The 8,401-nt window shown below is 42.7% G+C and overlaps 1 pseudogene; it reads right to left on the bottom strand.

Annotated features, from left to right (window-relative positions):
- Positions 1–7,367: 7,367 nt before the first annotated feature.
- LOC125485910 lies at positions 7,368–7,500 on the bottom strand (annotated as a pseudogene).
- Between the last annotated feature and the right edge of the window lie 901 nt (positions 7,501–8,401).

Here is an 8,401-nt window from a genome sequence, read left to right as displayed (position 1 = left end):
CCTCTGCATTCTTACTGTAGCCCAAATCAATGCCTTTCTTATTTTTAACTCTTATTTCGTCCTGATTTCAATGTGTTGGATTTTGGCCAGTCTGAGAGATTGAGGGTGTTGGCATCAAAAGGCAACCAATCCCCCTACTCATCAAATTATGTCAATAAGCAATCAGACCAACATCCAGTCAAGTGGGGCAGCAGAATTAAAGGGCCAAATGGTCCACTCCTGCTCCTCTCTTCGATTTAATTTGAGCTGCGAAAATGATGGATCTGGTGCAAATAGTCCCGAGGTTGGGAGTTTAGACATGGTCAGTCAGCTGCTTAGAGCATCACCATCCTGATTCTATTTAAGGGGTCAAAAACTCTCATGGATTATGGTCTCCTTTTCCCTGGGGCTGGAAAGGAGCCTTGCAGTGAAATCTGTAAATGCGAGAATGGATAAATACTGTGGAATTTTGTCTAAATTGTTTGTGGTGGGCTCTGAAAGTCTACTGAAGAATCATGGAATCCCTACAGTGTGGAAGCAGGCCATTCAACCCATCAAGTCCACACTGATCCTCTAAACAGCATCTCACCCAATCCCTGTAACCTTGCATTCCTCATGGCTAACTCAGCTTGCCTGGACCTCCCTGGAGTCTATGGTCAATCCACTTAACCTGCACGTCTTTGGACTGTGGGAGGAAATCAGAGCACCCAGAGGAAACCCACACAGATAGAGGCAGAATACACAAACTCCACACAGACAATTACCCAAAGCTGAGACTGAAACCAGGTCCCTGGTGCTGTGAGGCAGTAGTCATGACCACTGAGCCACCAAGCCACCCAAGAGGTGGAGTGCATTCTTTCTAACTTCAATATTTCTTCACTATAAAGGACATTCAACCTCTCATGCATCAAGATCCTCAGCAAGAAATGAGAGAGACATGATGAAAGATAAGCTGACAATGCAGAGGTGGTGTGAGAGTGAGATATAGTGGAAAAAGCAGGAGTGGGTGACAATGGCAAGAGAGGTTGAGCAAAAAATGGTTCATGAACTACCAGAAACATTAGAAGTGATGGAATGGTTGCCAGTGGAAAAGAAATTGAGGGTGGAATGATACTAATTATGAAATGAGAACATGGGAAATAGTGAAAAGGATGAAGACATTGCTCCTAACATTTCACCTCACTTTGGAAGTGACACTTTACGATTAATGAACCTTTGTCACTAGTTTCTGAGCTGGGTGACTCACGGCATCAAAACTCTTCACAGTTTTACAACAAAAACCCAGCGATTAAATCCCCTTAATCTTCTTTGCGCTACAAATACAGGTTTGGACACTCTCAGTCAGCCGGACGGGGCAGTCAGAGATTGAAGGAGCTAAATGTTGGGAGCCCATTACAAATCTTGAGTCTTTCTGTTCTATTGTGGGCTGTTTTCTTCCTGGAATCAGAGAGAGAGAGCGCGGGGCGGGGATTGGGTGGTGAAGAGAGAGGGAAAGAGAGACAGAGAGAGAGAGACAGAGAGAGAGAGACAGAGACAGAGAAAGGTATTAAGGGAGATGAAAGGGGGTGGCCCGGGTATCAGTGCTGGTGCAGGTGGGGAAGTGTTCCTGACTGAATGAGGAAGCAGCACAGAGTTATTGGTGTTGGGGATTGGGCTGGGTGAAAGCAGCTGAGGAAAGATGTTACATGCAATAGTGAGAAAGGTAGAGCATGAACCTTGATGGGAGGTGGGTAATGGAGCAGAGATAGAGTGATGGTAGGGTATTGAAATAATGATGATGGCACTTACGCTGGCAGAGTGGAGAAAGTCATCAATCTTCTTCCTGCAGTGCTGGGCATTCCTCTAGTTGGCTAAGACTGCATTGGCATGGGCAACAACCTCAGATCAGGGTGGGCATGGTCTGGTGTCCTGACCCCCATTTACAGTCCTGGAAGAGAATGATGTCCCACTTATTGTGTGACCCATCCACCAGGACCTCCAGTTCCCCTCCAGCCAAGCAGGCCCCTTTATCTGTCATGTCTGGGATGAAGGTCAAGAACGTTACAGGGCATCTCCAGACTGACGCTGCCTGTCTGGATGCACAATGACCTTTTAAAGATGGCACTGGAACCTGAGATGCCAGTCAATTCTGTAAATGGGGGTCAGGACAACGTGTGGTAGAATGGGGCTGGAATCGGACAAAGAGGGCATCATCGGGGCAGGGCGGGTAGTTAATGAGGTGAGTTTGGTAAAATGGGGGCAAGGAAACTCTCTCAGCCTCACAGAGGGAAACCCTCCTTGAAACCTGATAAAATTAGCAGCCAAAAAGAAACAAGGTTCAGCCTTATCCCTTTCCTGTCTAGCCACAGAATAATTTTATATTTTTCAATAAGGTCAATTCTCGTTTTTCTAATCTTTAGGGACTATTCTAACCATGAAACAATCATTGTGTAAAAATCTATTGTCTCTTCCTTATCGTTCTACTCTATTGCCTTAATTAAATGAAGCAGATTGTTGTTGGTCTTTTATGGCTTTATTCACCTGTTAGCAAATTCCTCACACTATTCGCAAATTATACATTTAAAGCTCTAAGTATTTCCATTCATTCAAACCCATCTTCATCTTTCCAATGAATGCATACACCCAGGTCTCACTTTTTACCCCCAACCTCAGACCTCACACTTAGTGATTGGCATCTGCCAGCTGTCTTTGAGTCTTGTGAAGTCTTCTTAATGTTACAGAGTCATACAGCACAGAAACAGACCCTTCGGTCCAACCAGTCTATGCCAATCATAATCCCAAACCAAACTAGTCCCACCTGCCTGCTCTTGGCCTATATCCTTCCAAATATTTGTTATTCATGTACTCTCCAAATTTCTTTTAAACATTGTACCTGTACCTGGATCAATCACTTCCTTTGGAATTTCATTCCACACATGAACTATTCTCTGTATAAAAAAGTTGTCCCCCATATCTTTTTAAAATCTTTCTCCTCTCGCCTTAAAAGTATACCCTCTGCCTTGAAATCCCCCACCCTGGGGAAAAGACACCTGCTTTTACCTCTTCTGTACCCATCATGATTTTATAAACCTCTATAAGGTCACCTCTCCATCTCTTACGTTCCAGTGAAAAAGTCCCAGCCTATCCAGCTTCTCCTTATAACTCAAACCCTCCGTTCCCAGCAACATCCTGGTAAATATTTTCTGAACCCTCTCCAGCAAATCCTCTGCTTGTCATCCTCACCCTTTGGCAAACTTCCTACTTTTGTGTCATCAACGAATTCTAAGGTTGTGTTTACTATGCCTGAGTTTAAATAACAAAACTAGACATGGCATTGATTCCACTGGGATACACCACTTCCCACCATGCTACTGTCTGAGCAATACTCACTTACCACAAATCTTTTGGTTCTGTTTATGCTGTTATTCCTTCTGCTAGCTTATACCTGAATTTTGTTAACAAGCCTCTTTTGAACTGCCTTATCAAATGCCCCTTAACTATTCAGAAAATACCACCTCAGCTGCATTCCCTCTTTTTACCCAAATTTCATGTTTCCAATATGAAATTCTATTTAACTTGCCAAGCGTGGCTTGCCTTTAACAAATCTGTGATAACTGTTCTTGATTAGCCTCTGAATTTCTCAAGATTTACTGAATCTCTCTTGAATTAGGGAGACCAAGAATTCGCTCGTAATTGTCATTAGTCTAATTGGCTTGAAATCGTAACATGCTAGAAAGGGGCAGTATAGAGGAGATCAATCATCCTGCTCTGTTTGTTCATGCTCTTTGAAGCTGTGATCCATCCCACTCTGCCATCTTTGGTCTGTAACTCTTTCAGGTCCCTATCTTCCAACACTTATCAAAACTGGAAATCTTTATAGAAGCAGCTTTGAACACCTTTCCAGAGAGAAGTATCCCGGTCCCAACAATCCAACGAATTAGAATATTACTCTTCATTAGGTTTTGTTTCTAGAACTTTGATCAAGGATTATAAAACTATTGACTTGTTGGTTATTGACCAATCTTGTTGGTCACGCTTCTTGAATAAAAAATGTAGTATTGCTCATTCTCCAGTATCATAGCATCGTGTTCATACTTAACAAAGATTCGAACATTTTGGTCAGATGCTAATTCCTCTCCGATTTCTTTTGACAACTCAATCATGGACCCCATTGAATGGCATGCCGGGAACTATACGGATTCTTTCAGGGCCGGTTATTTCCCCATGGTGGTATACTAGATAGCCTTGAAAGACTTGGAATTGCAGACAGACAGACAGAAAGGAAGGATGCAATCTTATAGGGGCCTGAGTGACGTGGGCTATCGTGAGAAATCTGGATGAATAATGTTGAGTGAGGCCATTCTTGATGCTGAGAGCAGAGGGGTTGGGTTTTCCAACAGAGTTCCAGTCATCAAAACGAGATTCTCACAAGGGAGCAGCGGGGTGCTTATGAATATGCATTATTCCATATTAACAATCTTACTAAACTGTATATTTCCCATCATCAGCATACAGCTTCCCATCCTATCTCCCACTGCAAAGCAACTAAATGTTGACAATTCCCAATATGAAAGTCTGAGTGGGTACCTGGTAATTTCAGCTTATCATTAGCTCTTCTGCACTGCCAGCCTGGGCTCCTGATGGCAATATATCAGGGCATGATCAATGGGCACCAGATGCATGCACCCCATGTCAACAAAAGCTGGCATTTTGAACCTACCAGTCTCTCACAATTGTCATGGTGCCTCTCCCATCCGTTTTTAGGATTTTGAAGCTGCACTCTGACACACCAATGACTAGTATTGAAATGTTGCTGTCTAGACACTTTGCCCACAGTTCAGCAGACAACCAGTTCATAGAATGGGACCAGGCTGCATCTCAGAGCTAATCACTTACACTCTTCACACTCACTCTCTTTGAACCTTCCTGAATACTCACAATATCCCTGCCTTGTCTTGCCTCTTTGTGGGAAGATTTTGTATGCACTAGTGAGAGACATTGAGGAGGAGCTTTGGTGGGAGGTGGGTTCAGTAGCAGAGTTTGAATAAGTGTGAGGTACCAGAGAGAAGATGGAGACGCTTATCCTGGCAGAGCAGAGATGGGCATTGATCTTCTTCCTTTAATGCTGGACATTCCTCCAGATGGCTAAAGTTGCATGACCAGGGTGGCATGCTCGAACTAGGCTGGCAAAGTCTGATGTTGTGGCATTTTCTGGCAGTCCTGGATTACGAAAATGCACCCCATCCATCAGGACCTTCAGATGCCTGTCCTCAACACAGAGCATCAAATAAGTCTTTCCTTTCATCCCTGGGGAAAATGTCAGGAACTGTGCAGGGCAGCTCTGGACTGTACTTGTCCAAGTGCACAACCATCTTTTAAAGATGGTACTGGTGCCAGGGTGGCAGTCTATTCCCAGGATATTCCAGCAAGGCCGAGTCCTTCCAGGTACCACAAGTAGTGGAATCCAGTGAGCATCAAACAAGAGAGGTGTAATAGTAGAGCGGTAGGCAGTTACTGAATTGAGTTTCGGACGATAGTATGAGGAAATACCTTGCAGAGAGAAGGCATCTATCACACCAGTGAAATTGGCGTTTAGCCAAAAATATTGTAAGATTCAGTCCGAAATCTCCATGTTTGAATTAATGCATTGGGATTACATCCCCAGAAGTACACAATGGTTCAAAAAAACCCAATCATACAGGAGAAAAAGATAGAAAGGGAGAACATTAAAAGCTGCTGAACTCCTCCTTAATTTGAGAAGTTTATTGCAGTTGGTCATTGAGGTTATTTCATTGGTTAGCTGCTTGTTACATAACATCTTCTGTTCATCACCCATTCCAACGAAAAATGACCTCTGAGCCTCTGAGAGTAAGTCCATAGTGTGGCATTATGTTACAGGTCTTCTATTCCACAAATTTACAACTGCTCAGACAACATGAGTGTACATCCTATTTTGAAGAAAAAGTGATCTTTCATTGTTTAATGTTGAAGGAGAAATGTTGGCAGGTAAAAGTAGGGCAAATCTGATTGAGAATCGATACAAACATCATAACCAGCAAGAAAATTCCATGTAAATGTCACCATTCCATAAAGCAAATCAATTTCAATTGGGCCCTTCTTTCAGACACTCGACAGAAAATTGAGTCCGTATGACCTTGAAATCCAGTTTCAACAACTGCAAAAACCAGAACTTTCATGAATGACATTCTGTCAGTTGTAGGCTAATTCCTCTAAGACTTCAAAGGACTATGCGAGGTTTGCCCATTCCTTTCTGAGGAGAGGCAACAAAAGAGAAATGACACCATCCTGATAGAATAAGACTATTTTGGCCCCTGTCCAAAATAAAGTGGAATTTATAATGAACATTGGGAAGTTACTTTGGGTCTAAGCCCGAATTGTATCATGAATTGGAGACCAAATTTTCACAGCACCAATGTAATCACCAAATGACGTGGAGAATGTCAGCAAGATTTCAATTTCAAACAGCATCAATGTGGCAATCTCTATATATACAGTTGAGCTATCCTTCCGCAAAATTCAGTGGAAAGGAGATTAGGTATGGCTGATGATTCTCTCCAGACGTAAGCCAATTTCACCCCCGTTCTAATCAAAGTTTATTAGTGAACTGTTCCAATGGTTTAATTAGTGACTGCACTGAGTCACTCTTTGAGCACAGCTCAATCAGGGTAATAAGTGTAGGTGACCACACTGCCAACTGATAAAATATCAACTAAGGTGCCTGACTCAGAGGGAAGAATTAGCTCACGGAATTAAGAGCTGAGCAATGGTTGTAACTGTCAAGGGGCCACTGGTTAATATTAAATGTTGGACATGCTGAACAGAGTAATAGAGAGTTCCTGCAGCCACTTTGAAACAGAAGGTGATGCAGCTACAGAATTATATTCGTCTCTATGTATGCAGCGAAGGTAGGTGACCTGGCTTGTTCAAAGGAGTTGAAAAAAAGGCTGGATATATCATTTCATCACCTTCATAAGGAACCACTTTCTGCAATTAGTCGTCAGCTTGGTTCTGGGGTTAAGAGAATTCAATTGTGTGGATAGATTGGTAAAGCCGAGAGAAGTTTGAGATGAGATTTGATGGAAGTGCTAAAAATCATGACAAGCCCAGACGGAGGAGATAGAAACCTTTTTCTTTGGTGGAGGAGTCAAGAACCAGAGGGCATCAATTTAAGGTGAATGAACCATAGGTGACGCAAGAAAAAACAATTTTAAGCAACATGTTGTTGTAATCTGGAATGTGCTGCCTGGGAGTGTGGTGGAGGTGGGTTCAACCATGGCTTTCATAGAGGAAGTGGATAATTATCGAAGGAAAAACTTGTGCAAGGCGGTTGGGAGCAGGGCTAGTGAACTGCCCTTGCAGAGAACTGGCATTGACCTTTTTTTTAATACCAGGGGGCAGCTTGAATACAGTCTCCCGCTACCACAAACTTTGTAGTCAAGTATCCCGCATGTGGGGACATTGCAGGCATCAGCACAAAGTGCAATAAGATAGCCTCGTCCTCGAACTACCTCCATTTATTATTTCAAAATATACTTTATTCATAAAAAAAGTATCATTGTATGTATACATAGTCACAAACACAGTTTGGTTCTGTACAACAACCTATCAAGGAAACATTGGAGTTTGACTCTATCCAAACAAACCAAAGGCATCTTTTACTTGAACCAGACTATATGTATATGCATTTGAGGCAATAAATGGGCCCAATAACTGATTGGACCATCATTTACCTTCAGCAGGAAGACCTCAGACGGTGGTCTTTCCCCACTGCACCTTGGCAGCAGATGCCCCAAGCTTTAGTGCGTCCCTCAGCACATAGTCGTGGAGCTTGGGAATGTGCCAGTCTGCAACACTCGGTCGGGGTCAACGCCTTGTTCTGGATGACCAACAAGTTTTGGACACACCAAAGAGCATCCTTTATAGAGTTGATGGTCCTCCAGGCAGAGTTGATGTTTGTCTTAGTGTGCGTCCCAGGGAACAGACCATAGAGCACAGAGTCCTGTGTCACGGAACTGTTCGGAATGAACCTTGACAGGAACCACTGAACTAGCATAGATCCACAAGGTCAAATGGCCTCTTTCTTCATTGTAATTAAGCAAGGATTCTATGAGGTACTTCTGTCAACCATGCCTCAGTTCAGTGAGGTATTAGTTTTTAACTCTTATTTAAAATTAATTTGGAAGTGTTTCCCTGATTAATTCTGTCTGTTGACTTGATATAGTTAATCCCAAAGCTGCATTTTAAGGTTAGCTTCTTTCAAATAGCATGCTTAATGTCAATGAGTCTTTGCTATAAACTCCCCATATATTTTAAGGGTCTGGGATTTCTCTCTCCGCAAACAAGGACTGAATAGAGTGTGGGGGTCTCATAATTTATTACAGAACAACTTAAAGAAGACAACTTACTAACTTTACAATTTGAT

The sequence above is a fragment of the Rhincodon typus genome, chromosome 23 (assembly GCF_021869965.1).
Source record: "Rhincodon typus isolate 14 chromosome 23, sRhiTyp1.1, whole genome shotgun sequence".
NCBI classification, from domain to species: Eukaryota; Metazoa; Chordata; class Chondrichthyes; order Orectolobiformes; family Rhincodontidae; genus Rhincodon; species Rhincodon typus.
Note: the sequence above shows the minus strand (reverse complement) of the source record. Positions and strands in the feature narration are given on the sequence as shown.